The sequence below is a fragment of the Phyllobates terribilis genome, unplaced genomic scaffold (genome assembly GCF_046119375.1).
Source record: "Phyllobates terribilis strain yellow unplaced genomic scaffold, ASM4611937v1 Scaffold_1__5_contigs__length_1240528914, whole genome shotgun sequence".
In the NCBI taxonomy this organism is placed as follows: Eukaryota; Metazoa; Chordata; class Amphibia; order Anura; family Dendrobatidae; genus Phyllobates; species Phyllobates terribilis.
This window is the reverse complement of record NW_027362761.1, coordinates 13,291,696-13,312,605: the sequence shown is the minus strand read 5'-3', so window position 1 is coordinate 13,312,605 and position 20,910 is coordinate 13,291,696. Positions and strand designations below refer to the sequence as shown.

At 44.8% G+C, this 20,910-nt stretch overlaps 1 long non-coding RNA gene across 1 annotated transcript in view; it reads left to right on the top strand.

Moving 5' to 3' along the window:
- LOC141165516 (uncharacterized) overlaps positions 1-19,458 on the top strand; it is a 37,527-nt gene extending 18,069 nt beyond the window's left edge. Inside the window, exon 2 of the long non-coding RNA XR_012251170.1 lies at positions 18,854-19,458. This is a non-coding gene — a long non-coding RNA (uncharacterized lncRNA). The remainder of the gene's footprint in view (positions 1-18,853) is intronic.
- Positions 19,459-20,910: the final 1,452 nt, after the last annotated feature.

The window sequence follows — 20,910 nt, the reverse complement described above, 5'->3', positions numbered from 1 at the left end:
GGATGCGAACGGCGGAAGTGAGCACACAGCGACCGTGCCCTCTGCAGAAGGCCATCTAGTCCGGGATAGTGGGCTAAAAATTGCTGGACAACCAGGTTCAACACGTGAGCCATACAAGGCACGTGTGTGACATTGCCCCGGCGAAGGGCCGCACCCAGGTTTGCAGCATTGTCGCACACGGCCTTCCCTGGTTTCAGGTCCAGTGGAGACAACCATTCATGAAATTGGTTCTCCAGAGCTGACCACAACTCCTCAGCTGTGTGACTCACATTTCCCAGACATTTCAAAGTAAAAACCGCCTGATGACGTTGAGCCCTACTGCCAGCATAGTAAGGAGGTGTGCAGGATCCCTTCTGCGCAGTTAGAAAGCTTGTGGCATGACCAGACAGGCTTTGGGTGCAGGTGGAGGACCGAGAGGAGGTTGAGGAGGCAGAAGCAGTGGAGGAACTTTGAGATAAAGAGGATTGACGCACAACTCGTGGGGACGGCAAGACTTGGACAGCAGCCCCTTGTCCTGCTATCACCATAGTTACCCAGTGCCCAGTCAGCGACATGTAATGCCCCTGTCCATGCCTACTCGTCCAAGTGTCTGTGGTGAAATGCACCCTGTCACACACAGAGTTTCTCAAAGAAGCGGTGATGTTGTGTGCGACATGCTGGTGGAGCGCAGGCACACCTTTCTTTGAGAAGTAGTGCCGACTGGGCATCTGGTAATGGGACACTGCGACGGACATAAGGTCTCGAAAATCCTCTGTGTCCACCAGGCGGAAAGGCAGCATTTCTGTAGCCAAGAGCTTGCAGATGGTGAAATTCAACCTCTTAGCTTTCTCATGGCTAGGAGGAAATGGTCTTTTACTTGTCCACATCTGAGGGACCGAGGGCTGGCTATTGTGCTTAGACGGGGTTGATAAGGGTGTCCCCGGCAAACTGCCGGTCTGTGAGGAAGATGCAGGCGGACATGTTAGGTTGCCTTGATCCAAAGGTGGTGCTATCGATGTCGGACAGCGCTCAACACCAGCTGGTGTTACCACCTCCAAAGAAAATGATGACCTGCCAATCACGCTGGCTGTTGCGGGTAAAGAGGTGGCAGGTCTGCGCCCCAAAACAGGTGTGACTGCTGTCCCCCCAGTCACAGAGGATGAAGAGGCCGCGGATGCACAAGATATGGCAGACGGTGGTTGGTCCGGCCGGCTAGTCCGCATTGTAGCACAGTGAGCTTCCCACTGCAACTTATGCTTCATGTCCATGTGCCGGTTCATGCATGAAGTACTCAAACTATGTATTTTTTGGCCTCTACTTAGCTTTTGCTGACAAATGTTACAGATAACACGAGTTGGGTCATCTTTATCGATCTGAAAAAATGCCCAGGCTATGCAAGGCTTAGCACCCATGCGACCTGAAGAGCCACCACGACTTGTGGTGAGAGGCAGAGTTGTGTTTGAGGATGCAGTTGTTGACGTGCTTCCAGTACTACGTCTCTGTCCAGGAAGGCGCAACCTGACCTCGTCGTCACTAGCATCCTCCTCCACCTCCTCTGCTGACCTCATCTCTTGGCTGACTGTGGGTTGACAGTAAGTGGGATCTCCAACCTCATCATCATCACCCTGTGCGTTATCACACCCGTCGTCCTCAGAGCCAACCTGTTCCTGCCCTGACAAAAAACTAAAGTTGTCGCTCCAATCAGGTATTTGAGTCTCATCATCGTCTTCCTCATTGTCTCCACCAACAGGAGTTACAGTTTGGGAATGAGGGTCTACATTATGGTCAGAACCTTCTGCGTCTGGTCCTGGATCAGACTCCTAAAGATTCTGGGCATCAGTGCAGATCATTTCCTCGTCTGGATTCACAGAAGCGCTGGAGTCGACCTCTGATTCCCAGGCTATAGTATGAGTAAACAGCTCTGCAGACTCAACCATCTGTTCTACCTCATACTCAGACGGGCAGCTGGAGATTTGGGAGCTGTGAGGAAGCAAGTGCGATTGGGGTGACACCTTTGAGGACTGGAGTATTTGTGATGTTGAAGTTGAGGAGAGCCCACTTAAAGGAACACTTGATATCCGTTGAAGCACCTGCTGTTTTTGTGCCTCATCTGGAATTTGTAGCGATTGGCGTGGCCGTAAGAAAGGGATCTTATCATATTGTCCGCTAAAAGAAGTAGACATTCTAGTTTGGCTGGAAGATGGTCTTTCTTCTGCAGATGTTACTGTTGCTTTAACACCTACCCCACGGACACAACCTTTTTTCCCCTTCCCAACACGCCTATTCCCCTTTCCACCAGCAGCAGGCCTTTTTCCACTCATTTTGGTGGTTAACTAATTCACAACTCTGGAGTTGTTTGCACAAAAAAACAATGGATGGGAACCGAGCAGAGCTGAGTGGCCAAACTGTGGTATTAGGCCAAAACTATTGGCTGGGTTAGATGCAGAAAAAAATTGTATTCAGTTTGCAACCTGATGGAGGTCAGTATAGATGGACTAATAGAGAAAGTCCCACACACTGCTAGAAGGCCAAATATTTTTTCAGAGCTAGATGCAGAAAAAAATTATATTCAGTTTGCAACCTGATGGAGGTCAGTATAGATGGACTAATAGAACAAGTCCCACACACTGCTAGAAGGCCAAATATTTTTTCAGAGGTAGATGCAGATAAAAATAATTTTTAATTTGCAACCTGATGGAGGTCAGTATAGATGGACTAATAGAGAAAGTCCCACACACTGCTAGAAGGCCAAATATTTTTTCAGAGCTAGATGCAGACAAAAAATTATTTTTATTTTGCAACCTGATGGAGGTCAGTATAGATGGACTAATAGAACAAGTCCCACACACTGCTAGAAGGCCAAATATTTTTTCAGAGCTAGATGCAGAAAAAAATTATATTCAATTTGCAACCTGATGGAGGTCAGTATAGATGGACTAATAGACCAAGTCCCACACACTGCTAGAAGCCCAAATATTTTTTCACAGCTAGATGCAGAAAAAAATTATATTCAGTTTGCAACCTGATGGAGGTCAGTATAGATGGACTAATAGACCAAGTCCCACACACTGCTAGAAGCCCAAATATTTTTTCAGAGGTAGATGCAGAAAAAAATTATATTCAATTTGCAACCTGATGGAGGTCAGTATAGATGGACTAATAGAGAAAGTCCCACACACTGCTAGAAGGCCAAATATTTTTTCAGAGGTAGATGCAGAAAAAAATTTTTTTTTAATTTGCAACCTGATGGAGGTCAGTATAGATGGACTAATAGAACAAGTCCCACACACTGCTAGAAGCCCAAATATTTTTTCAGAGCTAGATGCAGATAAAAATTATTTTTAATTTGCAACCTGATGGAGGTCAGTATAGATGGACTAATAGAAAAAGTCCCACACACTGCTAGAAGGCCAAATATTTTTTCAGAGCTAGATGCAGATAAAAATTATATTCAGTTTGCAACCTGATGGAGGTCAGTATAGATGGACTAATAGAGAAAGTCCCACACACTGCTAGAAGGCCAAATATTTTTTCAGAGCTAGATGCAGAAAAAAAATTATATTCAATTTGCAACCTGATGGAGGTCAGTATAGATGGACTAATAGAATGATGCTATGCCCAAAAGATTTTACTTCACTAGGTGCAGTAAAAAAATTGGTATTCTATACACAGGTGGTATATTTTGCAACACAGATAGGCTACTCCACTGACTAACACACTCTGCAATAGGCCAAAAAGGATTAGCTTTGCTAGATTCAGCCAAATGCTGTGAAAAAAACTTGCACAGCACTGGCACAGACCTGCCTGGCAAAAACTGATAGGAACTGATGTAACCTAGTCCTGAAAAGGACTCCAATTACAATTAGTCTTTACTCCCACAACCTATTTAAGAGAACAGACCTGCCTGATAAAAGTCGTAGGAAATGCTGTAACCTAGTCCTTAAAAGGACTGCAATCACAACTATTCCCTACTCCCAAGCTATCTGTAGATTTGTGCGAAAATTGGCTTGAAATTAACAAGGTATAGCGCACACAGCAACAGCGGTGCCGTCTAACACGCAGCTGCAGCAGTGAGAAAATGGTGGCGACGGGGAAAATGGCTGGGTCTTATAGGGCAAGGACATGTGACATACACTGCCAATGACACATGCCCTTGCTTGTGTGAAAAAAAGCAGTTCGCTCCGTGTGTGCGCTGCTGATAGGCTGACAGATTGCACCTCCCCACTGTAAATGCGGGAAAGAGAAAAAAAAATGGAGATCTTCATTATTCCTGCAGAGATCCATCCCCTGCCCCTCCCCCCGCCCCGCTGTACACTCAAACTGCGTATTAACATTAATTTTCATCATTACTGAGAAAAAATCCAGTTATGATTTTGGTGCACGAACAGTTATCGAACATAACCTCGAACAGCCGAATTTTTCTCAAATCGTTCGTGTTCGCCGAACGGCTCGAACACCGCCCAAAACAGCTCGAATTTGAGATTGGCGAACAGTTCGAGTCGAACAACGCTCATCTCTAGTTGTAACCATGGATACCTAAGGTCCTGCAGTTGGCAGCGTGGCATGGAGGCGGTCAGCCTGTGGCACTGCTGAGGTGTTATGGAAGCCCAGGTTGCTTTGATAGCAGCCTTCAGCTCATCTGCATTGTGGGTCTGATGTCTCTCATCCCTCTTGACAATAGCCCACAGATTCTCTATGGGGTTAAGGTCAGGCGAGTTTGCTGGCCAATCAAGCACAGTGATACTGTTGTTTTTAAACCAGGTATTGGTACTTTTGGCAGTGTGGACAGGTGCCAAGTCCTGCTGGAGAATGAAATTTCCACCTCCAAAAAGCTTGAGGGAAGCATGAAGTGCTCTAAAATTTCCTGGTAGACGGCTGCGCTGACTTTGGTTTTGATAAAACACAGTGGACCTACACCAGCAGATGACATGGCTCCCCAAACCATCACTGATTGTGGAAACTTCACACTAGACCTCAAGCAGCTTGGATTGTGTGTCTCTCCACTCTCCCTCCAGAGTCTAGGACCATGATTTCCAAATGAAAATTGGAACTCTGGGACCTTGTGGAGTGTGTCAATGACTGCCTTCTGGACATCTGTCAAGTCAGCAGTCTTCCCCATGATTGTGGAGCCTACTGAAACAGACTAAGGGACCTATTTAAAAGCTTAGGAAGCCTTTGCAGGTGTTTTTTGTTAATCTAATTTACTGAGATAATGACTTTTGTGTTTTCATTGGCTGTAAGCCATAATCATCAACATTAACAGAAATAAACACATGAAATAGATCACTCTGTAATGACTATATAATATGAGTTTCACTTTTTGTATTGAAGAACCGAAATAAATTAACTTTTAAGATGATATTCCAATTTAGTGAGATGCACCTGTATATACCGTATATACATATCTCAGATGTTCCTAATATACAGTACAGACCAAAAGTTTGGACACACCTTCTCATTTAAAGATTTTTCTGCATTTTCATGACTATGAAAATTGTACATTCACACTGAAGGCATCAAAACTATGCATTAATACATGTGGAATTATATACTTAACAAAAAAGTGTGAAACAACTGAAAATATGTCTTATATTCTAGGTTCTTCAAAGTAGCCACCTTTTGCTTTAATGACTGCTTTGCACACTCTTGGCATTCTCTTGATGAGCTTCAAGAGGTAGTCACCGGAAATGGTTTTCACTTCACAGTTATGCCCTGTCAGGTTTAATAAGTGGGATTTCTTGCCTTATAAATAGGGTTGGGACCATCAGTTGTGTTGTGCAGAAGTCAGGTGGATACACAGCTGATAGTCCTACTGAATAGACTGTTAGAATTTGTATTATAGCAAGAAAAAAGCAGCTAAGTAAATAAAAATGAGTGGCCATCATTACTTTAAGAAATGATGGTCAGTTAGTGTGAAAAATTGGGAAAACTTTGAAAGTGTCCCCAAGTGCAGTTGCAAAAACCATCAAGCACTACAAAGAAACTGGCTCACATGAGGACCTCCCCAGAAAAGGAAGACCAAGAGTCACCTCTGCTTCTGAGGATAAGTTTATCCGAGTCACCAGCCTCAGAAATCGCAGGTTAATAGCAGCTCAGATTAGAGACCAGGTCAATGCTACACAGAGTTCTAGCAGCAGATTCATCTCTACAACAGCTGTTAAGAGGAGACTTTGTGCAGCAGGCCTTCATGGTAAAATAGCTGCTAGGAAACCACTGCTAAGGACAGGCAACAAGCAAAAGAGACTTGTTTGGGCTAAAGAACACAAGGAATGGACATTAGACCAGTGGAAATCTGTGCTTTGGTCTGATGAGTCCAAATTTTAGATCTTTGGTTCCAACCACCGTGTCTTTGTGCGACGCAGAAAAGGTGAACGGATGGACTCTACATGCCTGGTTTCCACTGTGAAGCATGGAGGAGGAGGTGTGATGGTGTGGGGGTGCTTTGCTGGTGACACTGTTGGGGATTTATTCAAAATTGAAGGCATACTGAACCAGCATGGCTACCACAGCATCTTGCAGCGGCATGCTATTCCATCCGATTTGCGTTTAGTTGGACCATCATTTATTTTTCAACAGGACAATGACCCCAAACAGACCTCTAGGCTGTGTAAGGGCTATCTGACCAAGAAGGAGAGTGATGGGGTGCTACGCCAGATGACCTGGCCTCCACAGTCACCAGACCTGAACCCAACCGCAGAGTGAAGGCAAAAGGGCCAACAAGTGCTAAGCATCTCTGGGAACTCCTTCAAGATTGTTGGAAGACCATTTCTGGTGACTACCTCTTGAAGCTCATCAAGAGAATGCAAAGCAGTCATCAAAGCAAAAGGTGGCTACTTTGAAAAACCTAGAATGTAAGCCATATTTTCAGTTGTTTCACACTTTTTTGTTAACTATATAATTCCACATATGTTAATTCATAGTTTTAATGCCTTCAGTGTGAATGTACAATTTTCATAGTCATGAAAATACAGAAAAATCTTTAAATGAGAAGGTGTGTCCAAACTTTTGGTCTGTACTGTATATATATTTATATATATGTATATATCAGACAAAAAGAAAAACATTAAAAGCTTACAAACTAGGTATGTAATTGGCTCCAAATGTATTTTCATTTAAAGAAAGCCAGTCACCTAGGCTAAAATGGCCATTTTTAGCTCTTCCGTTATTCATGCTGCTCCACTAAGTATGCTCTCCGTTGTTTTGTTTTATTCTTTAATCCACCATATTATTCAGGAGATATGGGCCTTTTCATTTTATGCTAATTTTGGGGTTTTGCCAAAGAGGTGTTGCTCAAAGGATTCTCGGGGTGAGGGGGTTGTCTTTAGGCTGCTCTACATTATCACCCTGGGAGCACCACCCCCTTAGTATATACCAAAAAAATAGCACCAAATAAAGATAGCAGTGCCAACCCCACTGCACTTGTGGTTCATTTGCATGCAAAATTGCTGATGAATTTTTCAAAAACAGAAGCAAGTATATTTCTAAAACAAACGTATGGATGACTTCAACAGTACAGCCACTTTACATAGAGGACATTACCTTGGAGAGTAAAAACCTGCTGACGGGTTCCCTTTAAGTTAATTCAGTGCATAGTACAATAGTTTTTTTCAAGGTCATCACCAGAAATGACTCATTGACTGAAAGCTGCATTGGTAATAGTACCCTTGCCTGGAATGCATTCCTCTATAGGCTAGATGGAGCAACTAATTGCTGTAAAGCTTTTCGGCTTTACTTGGCTTGTGTGCTGTGGTTTAGATGGATCACGTCCATTTCTAACCTGTTAGACAGACGCCCTTTGACTCAAAGCTTGCCTCTATGGGTATCCTGACCAGTTCATGATATATTGTGCAGACAAGAGAACTTAATCTATATAAACAGTATTTCTTTGTTTTTTTTCCATTTCAAATCTTGCAAAAGGACACACTTCCGTTTTAAAAAAGTGAAGTTTAACAATTCTTTACGAAGGGATACATTTTTGCTACCTTTTCCTTGATGTCATCTTAGATAGTTGTGTACATATGCATGGAGGAATCTCTGTTAATATGAGAATATGGATATTCAACCACATCTTGGGCTAAAAAATGCTTACTACAACTGTCTTCAGGTGAGCTTTCAGAATAGGCCTTTGTGTGTGCATGAATAATACCACTATTTCTGAGTATTATATGACTTGTATTATGCATTTATCAGATCCCCCTCTCTAGGATCCATATCTAATCCGTTTTCCCTGAGTTTAGCTCCGGAGTGGACAGAGGCCTTCTTTTTTATATATAATAATCTCTGGAGACAAATTCTCCTGCTGATCAGTGTCCGGCCCATAGTCCTGAACAGCTCATTTACATACAAGAAAAACATGGATATCTCTGAAATAAGTCATCAGGTCACAGATATCAAGGTATCACTTTATTCAGCTTCCTATGACCTGCTTGACCATATAGACAGCTTAGGATGGTTGATCCTAATGACATAGTCCCTTCAGAAGCCGTTTATGCAAATATGCATGTCCTGTTAGCAGTGTGGTTCAGCAGGTTTGTACTTTATCCATATTCAGTTTTATCTTCTCTGTACCGACCCCGGCACTCTGACAGCCAAGGCCTTCCTAAAGTCAGGGAAAATCAACCATTTTCTAGCATAGATGCAGGGCCGGCGTCAGCACCCGGCGTACCCGGGCAAGTGCCGGGGCCCTGGAGAATCAGAGGGGCCCAGCCGCCCACTCACTGTCGAGGCCTAGCCGCCCACTCACTGTCGGGGCCCAGCCGCCCACTCACTGTCGGGGCCCAGCCGCCCACTCACTGTCGGGGCCCAGCCGCCCACTCACTGTCGGGGCCCAGCCGCCCACTCACTGTCGGGGCCCGGCCCAAACACCCGCCTGCTCGCCCACTCACTCACTGTCGGGGCCGGGCCCACACACCCACCCGCCCACTCACTGTCGGGGCCGGGCCCACACACCCACCCGCCCACTCACTGTCGGGGCCATGGCCGCATCTTCGGCACCTGTTCAGTGACGCAGGCGCTGCTTGATTGCCGGCACTCCCCCAGTCCCAGAAATGGCCGCGCGCTGTCAGGCTGTGTCTGCTAGTAATGACACGGCAGGGTCGACGGCACTGCACCTTTAATTTTGCGTGTGTGTCGCCCCTGCCGCGTCATTACTAGCAGACACAGTCGCACAGCGCGCAGCCATGTCTGGGGGAGTGCCATCAAACACCGTCGGAGCGGAGGTCCTGCACAGATGGGGGGGGGGGGGAGCGGCCCGGACCCGACCGCAAGTGGGCCCCTCTGATGGTCCAGGGCCATGAAGTCTGTGACACGCCGGGGGCCCTGCACTGCCCCATACCTGAGGAGCTGCTGGACAGGACACTGGACCGGGGACAGGTGAGTGGGGCTTCCCCAATCCCCATATTAAAAATACTTGTAATGGGTCTGTGTGAGTGCATGTATGTGAATGTCAGTGTGTATGACTGTGTATATATATTTGTCTGTTTTATATATGTCTTTAAAAATTTGTGTAAAAATATGTGTTTGTCTGTATGTGTACATATCTGTGTACCGTGTGTGCGTGCGTGTGTCTGCGTACCGTGTGTGTGCGTGTGTCTGCGTACCGTGTGCGTGCGTGTGTCTGCGTACCGTGTGCGTGCGTGTGTCTGCGTACCGTGTGCGTGCGTGTGTCTGCGTACCGTGTGTGCGTGCATGTGTCTGCGTACCGTGTGTGCATGCGCATGTCTGCATATGTGAAGGATGAGGTGGCAGGCTGGGCCCTGTGTACTATATATATATATTTCTCCGCCGTATCTGTGCATCATGAATCGTGTATGTGTTAAAAGGGTCCACTGAGACTCTTTCGCCCGGGGCCCAGAAAAACCTGGAGCCGGCCCTGCATAGATGTACACATGAACATGCTGGTAAACATGGTTCTTGCAGCAGACACTGGAAATCCTGCTGAAAGATTGGCACTTTCTTACTGTAGTGCTATGAAGACTGCATTTTCTTTTGGATGGGTGGAGATTGGAGCCTGAATACACTTTGACTCTGGCAGTGTATAGCAAGTCTCATAAAATGCTGAGTGTTAGTAAGGATTATAGAGTCCTTCTGGCATGGATTTGCAAAGTAATTACACCATCCACATCAGAGCTGGTTGATCTCCTTCAGGACAAAATTGTTGCACCTTTCCAAAAATGTGGGTAAACAACTTTGTTTCAAGCATGTGATGCTCATTCAAACTCACCTGTGGCAAGTAACAGGTGTGGGCAATATGAAAATCACACCTGAAACCAGATAAAAAGGCGATAAGTTGAGTCAATCTTTGCATTGTGTGTCTGTGTATGAGCATGGAGAACAGAAAGAGAAGAGAACTGTCTCAGGACTTGAGAACCAAAATTGTCAAAATATCAGCAATCTCAATTTTACAAGTCTATCTCCTAAGATATATACACACTAGCTATTGAGCCTTTTCTACGCATAGGTGGCGAGCATTTTTATTAGTATATGGTCTCCCATCCTGGTATTTGTGCTGCCCCCATCCTGTTAGGTCCTGCCCTCATCACTATCCTGGTATGCATGGCACCCCTCATCCCCCAATCCTGGTATGTATGGTACCCAATCCCTCATCCTGATATGCATGGTACTCCTCATCCCCAATCCTGGTATGTATGGTACCCCTCACCCCCAATCCTGGTATGCATAGCACCCCTCATCCCCAATCGTGGTATGCATGGCACCCCTCACTCCCAATCCTGTTTTGCATGGCACCCCTCATCTCCCAATCCTGATATGCATGGTACACCTCATTCCTATTCTGATATGCATGGTACCCCTCATCCTGGTATGCATGGCACCCTATCCCTCATCCTGGTATGCTTGGCTCCCTCATCCTGGTATGCATGGCTCCCTCATACCCAATCCTGGTATGCATGGTACCCCATCCCTCATCCCTATCCTGGTATGCATGGTACCCCTCATCCCTATTCTGGTATGCATGGCCCCCCCAGATCCCTATCCTGGTATGCATGGTACCCCTCATCCCAAATACTGGTATGCGTGGCACCCCTCTCTCCCAATCTTGGTATGCATGGCACCCCTCTCTCCCAATCTTGGTATGCATGGCACCCCTCTCCCCCAATCTTGGTATGCATGGCACCCCTCTCCCCCAATCTTGGTATGCATGGCACCCCTCACCCCCCAATCTTGGTATGCATGGCACCCCTCACCCCCCAATCTTGGTATGCATGGCACCCCTCACCCCCCAATCTTGGTATGCATGGCACCCCTCACCCTCCTATCCTGGTATGCATGGTACCCCTCATCCCCAATCCTGGTATGCATGGTACCCCTCATCCCTATCCTTACATAGTTACATAGTTTATAAGGCCGAAAAAAGACAAGCGTCCATCCAGTTGAGCCTATTTCTTGTGCACTGCAGCTATTCCGCAGCGTTGATCCAGGGGAAGGCAAAAAAAAACCATGCGGTATAGGCCAATTTACATCATTGAGGAAAAATTCACTTCCCGACTCCAATCTGGCAGTCAGATTAAATCCCTGGATTAATTAACTATCACTAAGCAGAAGATGTAATTTTATTGTTCTCAAGAAAGGTGTCCAGGCCTCTCTTGAACTCATTAAGTGAGTTGGACATCACCACTTCCTCTCCCAGAGAGTTCCAGAGTCTCACGGCTCTGAACGTAAAGAATCCCCTTCTTTGCTGGTGCAGGAACCTCCTTTCCTCCAGACGCATAGTGTGCCCCCTCGTCTTTGTCACCATCCTTGGTATAAACAGGTCATGGGAGAGATCTCTGTACTGCCCCCTGATGTATTTATACATGTTTATGAGGTCTCCCCTAAGCCTTCTCTTTTCGAACGTAAATAGGCCTAATTTTGACAACCTCTCTGGGTATTCTAGTCCCTCCATTCCCTTTATTACCTTAGTCGCCCTCCTTTGTACCCTCTCAAGCTCCAATATGTCTTTCCTGAGCACCGGAGCCCAGAACTGTGCACAATATTCTAAGTGCGGCCTTACCAGCGCTTTATACAGAGGAAGAACAATGTTCTCATCATATGCCCCTATTCCTCTTCTGATGCATGCCATGACTCTATTTGCCTTCGCAGCTGCTGCCTGACACTGGGCACTCCAATTTAATTTGCTGTTAACCAAGACGCCCAGGTCCTTCTCCATGTCAGATTTCCCCAACAGTTTCCCATTTAATATGTATGGGTGACTGCTGTTTTTCTTTCCCATGTGCATGACCTTACATTTATCGGCATTGAACCCCATTTGCCATTTTTTGGCCCAACTCCCCAATTTATCTAAATCCTCCTGTAGCTGTGCCCTATCCTCATCTGTATTAACTACTTTACAAAGTTTAGTATCATCTGCAAATATTGCTATTTTACTATGCAACCCTTCCACTAGATCATTAATAAATATATTAAATAATATAGGGCCCAAGACAGACCCTTGAGGCACCCCGCTAGTAACCCTGACACACCCTGAGCTTACTCCATTGATAACCACCCTCTGCTTTCTATCACTCAGCCAGCTATTTACCCACTTGCACACATTATCCCCCAGACCAAGCATTCTCATTTTATATACCAACCTTTTGTGTGGCACGGTATCAAACGCTTTGGAAAGTCAAGGTATACAACATCCACTGACTCTCCCCGGTCCAGCTGTGAGCTCACCTCCTCGTAGAAGGCGATCAGGTTTGTTTGGCAGGAGCGATCCCTCATGAATCCATGTTGATATGGAGTTAGACAGTTATTATCATTAAGATATTCTACAATAGCATCTCTAAGAAATCCTTCAAACAATTTACCCACAACAGACGTTAAGCTGACTGGTCTATAGTTCCCAGGGTCACTTTTAGACCCCTTTTTGAATATTGGTACCACATTTGCTTGGCGCCAGTCTAGTGGGACAGTCCCTGTCATAAAAAGTGCTTGTATATAAGATACAGCGGTCTGTCTATCACATTACTTAATTCTTTTAGTACCCGGGGGTGTATGCCATCTGGGCCTGGTGACTTGTCTATTTTGATATTATTTAGGCGTTTCTGAACTTCCTCCTGGGTTAGGTGGGTGATATTTAGCAGAGGGTTTACTTTATCACTCTGCATTTCCTCCGATAAATTGTTTTCTTTTGTGAAAACAGTGGAGAAGAAGCTATTGAGTAGGTTTGCTTTACCCTCATCACCCTCTATGATTTTACCCAGGTTATTTTTCAATGGGCCAACTCCATCAGTTTTAGGCTGAGTTCACACGATGCGTTTTTCATGCGTTTCCGCGGCGTTTTTGCAGTTGCGTAAACGCCGCGGAAACGCATGAAAAACGCACGGTAGAAGGGCAGCAATGTTCCCCAATGGAAATCCGCATGTGCTGTGCCCATGATGCGGATTTTTCCGCAGCGTAAACGCTGCGGTCAAAAATCCGCAGCATGTCAATTAATTTTGCGGAAACGCTGCTCTTTTGCCGCCATTGACTTGCATTAGACCGCATGGAATCCGCATCACTGTATATGTTGATGTGCTTTTCATGCGGTCTAATGTGCGGATGGTACCCGGGTGTGGATGAGAGGACTCTCATCCAGACCCAGGTACCATTAAAAAAAAAAGAATAAAATAAAAAATATATATATTCTCACCTTCTGACGGCCCGCGCTGCGTCCTGCCGGCTTCCCGCGCACTTCGCGGTTGAATGAAGGACCTTCACTGACGTCAGAGTCATGTGACGGGTCACGTGACGCTGACGTCGGAAGGTCCTACAGTCTTCACTGCCGGCAGCCGGGACCGATGAAGCAGGACACCGGGGGCCATCAGATGGTAACGTATAGATTTATTTTTTATTTTTTGACATCACACACTATATAAATCCATGCCGGTTGCATGGATTTATATAGTGTGAAGTTGACAAGCACTTTCCAAGTGATGCTAAAATCGCTTGGGAAGCGCTTGTCAACCCGCATGCGGAAATGAAAGTGAAGACCGCTTCATTTCCGCATGTCCCTGGCAGGAAACCGCATGTACAATCCACATGTACAATCCGCATGTACAATCCGCATGCGTTTTTTCCTGCCAGAGAGATGCAGAAACGCTCAGGAAAAAATCCTGAGCATTTCTGCATCGTGTGCACATACCCTTAATCCTTTTACTGTTTATATAGTTAAAGAACAGTTTGGGATTCGTTTTACTTTCCTTGGCAATTAGTCTCTCTGTCTCCTCTTTTTTGCTATTCTTAATTGTTTCTTACAGATTTTGTTTTTTTCCCTATAAGATATTAGCGCTTCCTCGCTGCCTTCTTGTTTAAGTTTACCGAAAATCCTTTTTTTGTTTTTCATTGCCCTCTTGACTTCCTTATTTAGCCACATTGGCTTCCTCCTATTCCTAGCCCTTTTATTCCCATAAGGTATGTACCTTCTACAGTGACTATGTAGGACTGTTTTGAAAATTTCCCATTTTCTATCCGTGCTCCTATTATTGAAGATACTATCCCAGTCTATAAGGTGAAGGGCATCTCTTATCCTGGTATGCATGGCACTCCATCCCTCATCCTGGTATGCATGGTACCCCGCATTCCTATTCTGGCATGCATGGTACCCCTCATCCCTATTCTGGCATGCATGGTACCCCTCATCCTGGTATGCATGATACCCTACATCCCTATTCTGGTATGTATGGCACCCCTCATCCCCCAATCCTGATATGCATGGCACCCAACCCCTCATCCTGGTATGCGTGGCCCCCTCATCCCCCAATCCTGGTATGCGTGGCCTCCTCATCCCCCAATCCTGGTATGCGTGGCCCCCTCATCCCCCAATCCTGGTATGCGTGGCCCCCTCATCCCTTTCACGCTGCACACATACAAAAAAAAACACACTTATACTCACCTTTCTGCCCTGTGCTCCAGCGCTGCGGTGTCCTGTTTTACCGGGGGAGGAGTGTGGCACCGGAGTACGCGCGTGCCCATACCGCGCTGTCCTGCACCATTTTGCTGAAGACACACTGCAAATGTGTCATCAGTAAAATGGCGCCGGATAGCGTTATGTGCATGCGCCGATTCCAACGCCTTCACTCCTGCCCCGGTCTCTTGCGAGAAGAGAGGCGCCGTGGCAACACTCCTCCCGGTCAGGTAAGTATGGCACCGGAGATCGCAGTATGCATTCAGTGTCAACGCATACCGTGATCTCCGACGCCATACACTCCTCTTACCTGTAGCAGCTTGATGCGTTCTTCTGTCTGGAGCCAGACTGTGCAGGCGTGTCGCGCTTGCACAGTCTATAAAGGCTTCAGACAGAGGGACGCTTGTAACGTTATTTAATAGATATACAGTACAGACCAAAAGTTTGGACACACCTCATTTAAAGATTTTTCTGTATTTTCATGACTTTGAAAATTGTACATTCACACTGAAGGCATCAAAACTATGAATTAACACATGTGGAATTATATACTTAACAAAAAAAGTGTGAAACAACTGAAAATATGTCTTATATTCTAGGTTCTTCAAAGTAGCCACCTTTTGCTTTGATGACTGCTTTGCACACTCTTGGCATTCTCTTGATGAGCTTCAAGAGGTAGTCCTAGAGGCCTGGATTTGGAGTCACCCCCAAAATTAAAGTGGAAAAACACACTACAGGCTGATCCAACTTTGATGTAATGTCCTTAAAACAGGTCAAAATGAGGCTCAGTATTGTGTGTGGCCTCCATGTGCCTTTATGACCCCTCCCTAAAACGCATTTGTGGCCTGCTGGAGGTCATTTTGCAGGGCTCTGGCAGTGCTCCTTCTGTTCCTCCTTGCACAAAGGCTGATGTAGCGGTCCTGCTGCTGGGTTGTTGCCCTCCTACGGCCCCCTCCACGTCTCCTGGTGTACTGGCCTGTCTCCTGGTAGCGCCTCCAGCCTCTGGACACTATGCTGACAGACACAGCAAACCTTCTTGCCACAGCTCGCATTGATGTGCCATCCTGGATGAGCTGCACTACCTGAGCAACTTCTGTGGGTTGTAGAGACCGTCTCATGCTACCATGAGTGTGAAAGCACAACCAACATTCAAAAGTGACCAAAACATCAGCCAGAAAGCATTGGTACTGAAATGTGGCCTGTGGTCCCCACCTGCAGAACCCCGCCTTTATTGAGTGTGTCTTGATAATTGCCAATAATTTCCATCTATTGTTTATTCCATTTGCACAACAGCATGTGAAATTGATTGTCAATCAGTGTTGCTTCCTAAGTGGACAGTTTGATTTCATAGAAGTTTGATTTACTTGGAGTTATATTCTGTTGTTTAAGTGTTCCCTTTATTTTTTTGAGCAGTGTATTTGGAGAGCTATGTGGGGGGGCATTATACACATTACAGTGGCAAGGTTTGCGTGGGGTCCATGATACTGTAAACATCACAGAAAAGAGGCAGGCCTTACCAACACCGGTCAGATTACCAAAGCTAAAACAGGATGCAGCAGACCTCCATGATAAAGGCGGGGGCAAGGATTGGTTCAGAGTACTGATGCGACAGGGACCCCCTCCACGAATTGGCAGATATGTGAGTGGCTGTGTAGTATTACAAATGCACACGGATGAGGCTTGCATAGGACGCCAGTCACACAGGTGTGATGCACAGTGTCTGGCTTACAGCCTATTAATGACGCCCATAATTTTAAATCAAGCGGGCTGTCCAGCACTATATTCGTGCACCCCACAAGACAGACGCCCCAATTCACCCAACCAACTATCTGTATGACTGGCGTGTGGAGAGGTGTGGGGTCATTATACTGCATGGGGGGGCACCATACTTTGCCTTCGAAGTTGAGGTGGGGTACAATAGGATCATTATACTGTGCATGTGGAGGAATTCACCATGGAGGTATCATACTGTGTTTAGGGGGCACTTTTATTGGCATCATACTTTATGGGGGCAATGAAAGAGGAATCTAGGACTTCTGTTACCTCGACATTTATTTATTTATTTTCAGGGGGAGAAGGGGGGTGAATTATAACTTCTGCCATGGGGCTCCATGATTTCTATGTACGCCCCTGCATGGCAGTATTATTAATGGTTGCCTGTTTTTTAATAGAGCTTCCACGGACAGGCTTAGTGCTAGCCACTCTGTCTACCAGATCCCAGGGTTTACCTTGGCTTTCAATCTTTAGGGTATTTACTCACGGTGCAGATTTGCTGCAGTTTTGACGCTGCAGAATTTCTGCACCATTTCCTCATCTAATATGCAAATTAGGTTACTTGCGGTTTTGCCGCATGCGTTTGTCATGTATTCATGTCAGTTGTTAATAAAGGCTATTGAAATTTGCAGAGAAAAAAACAAAAGCATTTCCTGTTTGTTCTCTCTCTCACACACACACACACACTCCTGGGATTATTTCAAGACCTGTGTAGAGACATAAGACCTTTTTCATGATGATATAAGCTGGTGCTTTATTAATTGTCAGAAGTTATCTGAAATGTCAGGTATTATGTTTTTAAAATTTTTTGGTTAAAGAAGTTGTTCACAGCTTTTTGTTACCCCCCCCCCCCCCCCCGCCCACTCAATGTATCCCCCCGGGGCCCCTGAGACTTTTTGTTATTACCTTGTGTTGCAGTTACTGCCTCTGAGTGGCGCGATCCTTGGCCACTCACAGGCATCATGTGACCCGCCACTGATGTCACGACAAGTGAGGCGTGACATCAGTGACACGGTCCCCGCGGTGGCTGCTTGGTTGTGGGCGGGGTTACCCCACCGTGTCACACCCGGCATCCACCGCGCACTTTCTTAATGAATGAGGAGAGGAAAAGCGCGCGGTGGATGCTGGGTGTGACATGGTGGGGTAACCCCGCCCACAACCTTAGCAGCCACCGATGAAACGCAGTAGAGAGAGACCCCTGGCTGCATTCGGAATCATGACGTGACATCACTGGATGTCAGAGCCGGCTGCAGCCGGGGGTCACGTGATGCCTGCAAGCGGCCAGTGATAGCGCTGCTCACAGGCAGTATCTGCAACGTAAGGTAATTACAAAAATCCTTAGGGGCCCCGGGGGGATACATTGGGGTGGGAGGGGGGTAATAAAATGTAGTGAACAACCCCTTTAATATTTTTGGATTAACTTTTAATGCTAGCTTTTTCCTCACTTAAGCAGCAGCAAGCACATACATATCGCCACATGTGTGTTCACCCCCCTACTTCAGGAATGTAGTGAGAATGGATAGTTTGGCAATTTATATCCAGATTTGCGCAGGTTTGCATTGTGAGATTAGATATTTCTACATGATCTCTATTTTTTATTTATATATTTTTTAGATGGCCAGAAAAATTTGTGTCTTTCTTTTGTGTACCCATGACCACCTTTGATGATTTGCTACCAATTCTGCGTGAAGATTTGACATATCAAGATGCCGTCATGAGGCAGGCGATCTCTGCTGACTTTGCTCGGAGTCTTATTCCAATTTTCTGTTCCAATGACCATTTAATTTTAAATAATCAAGCAATATCAAACGGAAATCGATAGTAATAATGTTGAAAAACCAGACAGCTTTGCAAAATTATACCTACATATGTAATTGCACCAATGTTATTCAATGGGGCACTGCTGATGTGCAATATTGTCCTCGGCAGTTTAGGCTCCTGACCAATTCTAGTGGTGTTCTTTAGGCAAGGTTGAGTCTGGTATTTGTTAACATTGTCTGGCTCCTGTCCACAGCTTGCATTGCCAAGGAGAACCCCAAAATATATTGCAAGTGACAAAACTCACTGTGACAAATGAGCAAAGTATATTTTTATTAATGGCTGCCTGTAATATTTCTGTGACATCCTCTTTTCGAATATTTGTCTATTTTGTTAACAATATTTTTAAAAATGTAATTTCAATTGATAGTGTTTATTTATTTTGTTTTCTTTCAGATTTTTGGCCATAGGACATGGCGCTATGCTCCCAGCCCCTCAACCTCTTCCAGGGACCATGCATGCAGTCCCTTTTATAGTATGGAATGAGGCTTTTACTGTGATGACAAACCTGATGCGACCATACTCACAAAGGGGGACTCAATGGCCAGAAGAGGATTTTAAATTTTCGGCTGAGCCAGGCACTAAGAGTCGCGGAATGCACCTTTGGAATCCTGATAAGTCAGTGGAGGATGTTCAACACGACCATCCAGTTGGATATTGCAACTGTTGATTCTGTGATGAAAGCTTGTTGTGTTCTTAACAATTATGGTAGGGCTACAGTCCTGACGTAGATGTGGAGACACTGCAACCAGCAATTGAAACAGTAATCACCTGGGGTCCTAGACGACCCAACCTTACTGGTGTGCGTGCTTGAGAAAACTTTGACTATTTCATGACTTCCCAAGGTGCCATGCCCTGCCATTACTCCTGTGGTGGTGGTGCGCAGCCTGTACAGCAGAGATTCACTTCTTAGAAAGAACATGGATAATCTCAACTGTATTTCAAATTTTTCTGGTTATTTTTTTTTGTGAATTTATTGTTAAATAAATTTTAAAATATGACTAGCTGTATTTCTTCTCATTTTTTACATTTAGAAACCTATTAATTAGAAGTAAAACATATAAATGTTTTTGTGGTTTAAAATTAAAACAGTATCCACTCGTACTACTCTGGCCTTTTTTGGAAGATTTTACTAAACTTCTGAATAAGAAACATACTATCAAAATTCAGTTTTAAAAATAAAAAAATCTGAAAAGCTAAAAGGTTTTGTCAGAAAGAAACACCTAATGCATATTCAAACAAGATTTTTTTTCTATTAACAGAGGCTACAAATATTATCTGTAATGCCAAAATACAAAATGTATCAACATAGAAAAATTTCAATTAACATAGTAAACAATATAGCAAACCCACCATAAAGAGGAAAAGTAACATTAACAATGATATTATAAGTTGATAGAAAAGACGCAGGGCAAAAGACAAGGGCCGTGCACTCACGTTCATTTAGAAAAATACAAAGAATCTTCATAAAACATTAGCAGACAAAACAAGTGCAAAAAACATTAAAAACATTATATCTCCCCCAGCCATATATTCTATGGGATCTTATATATTTTTCTATATATCAAAGGGGATTTCCCTTGTTCTGCTGGGGACATTGTCCTATATATTATTTCTGGATATCCCATTATAATTTCATCTTCATCAGCATAGGATCTATTTTGAAATTTACCCCTATGGGGGAGAAGGTTTGATGTTTAACTTTTATTGGACCGATGTTATATATTGTCCTTATTACCTGCAAGATTAAGGTGTTCTGTGGGTTATTATACCTGAACCCTTTATCTAATTAATTTGCTGGTATATTGTTTGTTTTAAACGTTTTTAATGTTTTTTGCACTTGTTTTGTCTGCTAATGTTCGATAAAGATTTTTTGTATTTTTCTAAATTAACGGGAGTGCACAGCCCTTGTCTTTTGCCCTGCATCTTTTCTATCAACTTATCAGATCTGTTTAAATGTAGGGCCTCTGTAGAACCTTATTACAAATAGAAAAAACATCTGGTATAATTAGCCAGATATTTTTGGGTATAAAATAATTTTTTAAAATATCAATTGCCGTATATACTCAAGTATAAGCTGACTTTTTCAGCACATTTTTTATGCTGTAAAAGTGCCCCTCGGCTTATACTAAGGTATATACTTATATATTTAGTATATACTGGCTGCGAGGGTGTTTCGGCAGCGGAGAATTGGGCATATGCAGTACCCGCTGCTGCAGCTACCACGTGTGCCCGCTGCTAAAGAAAATTAATATTCACTCTTCTCTACTCCCATGGGCGTGGAGACGAGTGAATAATCAGAGGATCGCTGAGCCGCAGCAGGAGCTGCGCCGCTGCTGACAGTGTGTGCTATTAAATAAAATGACTATTCACTCCTCTTCACGCCCATAGTCCCCGTTTGGAGAGAAGTGAATATCTCTGCAGTTTACCTCAGCGTCTGAGGGCGCATGGCA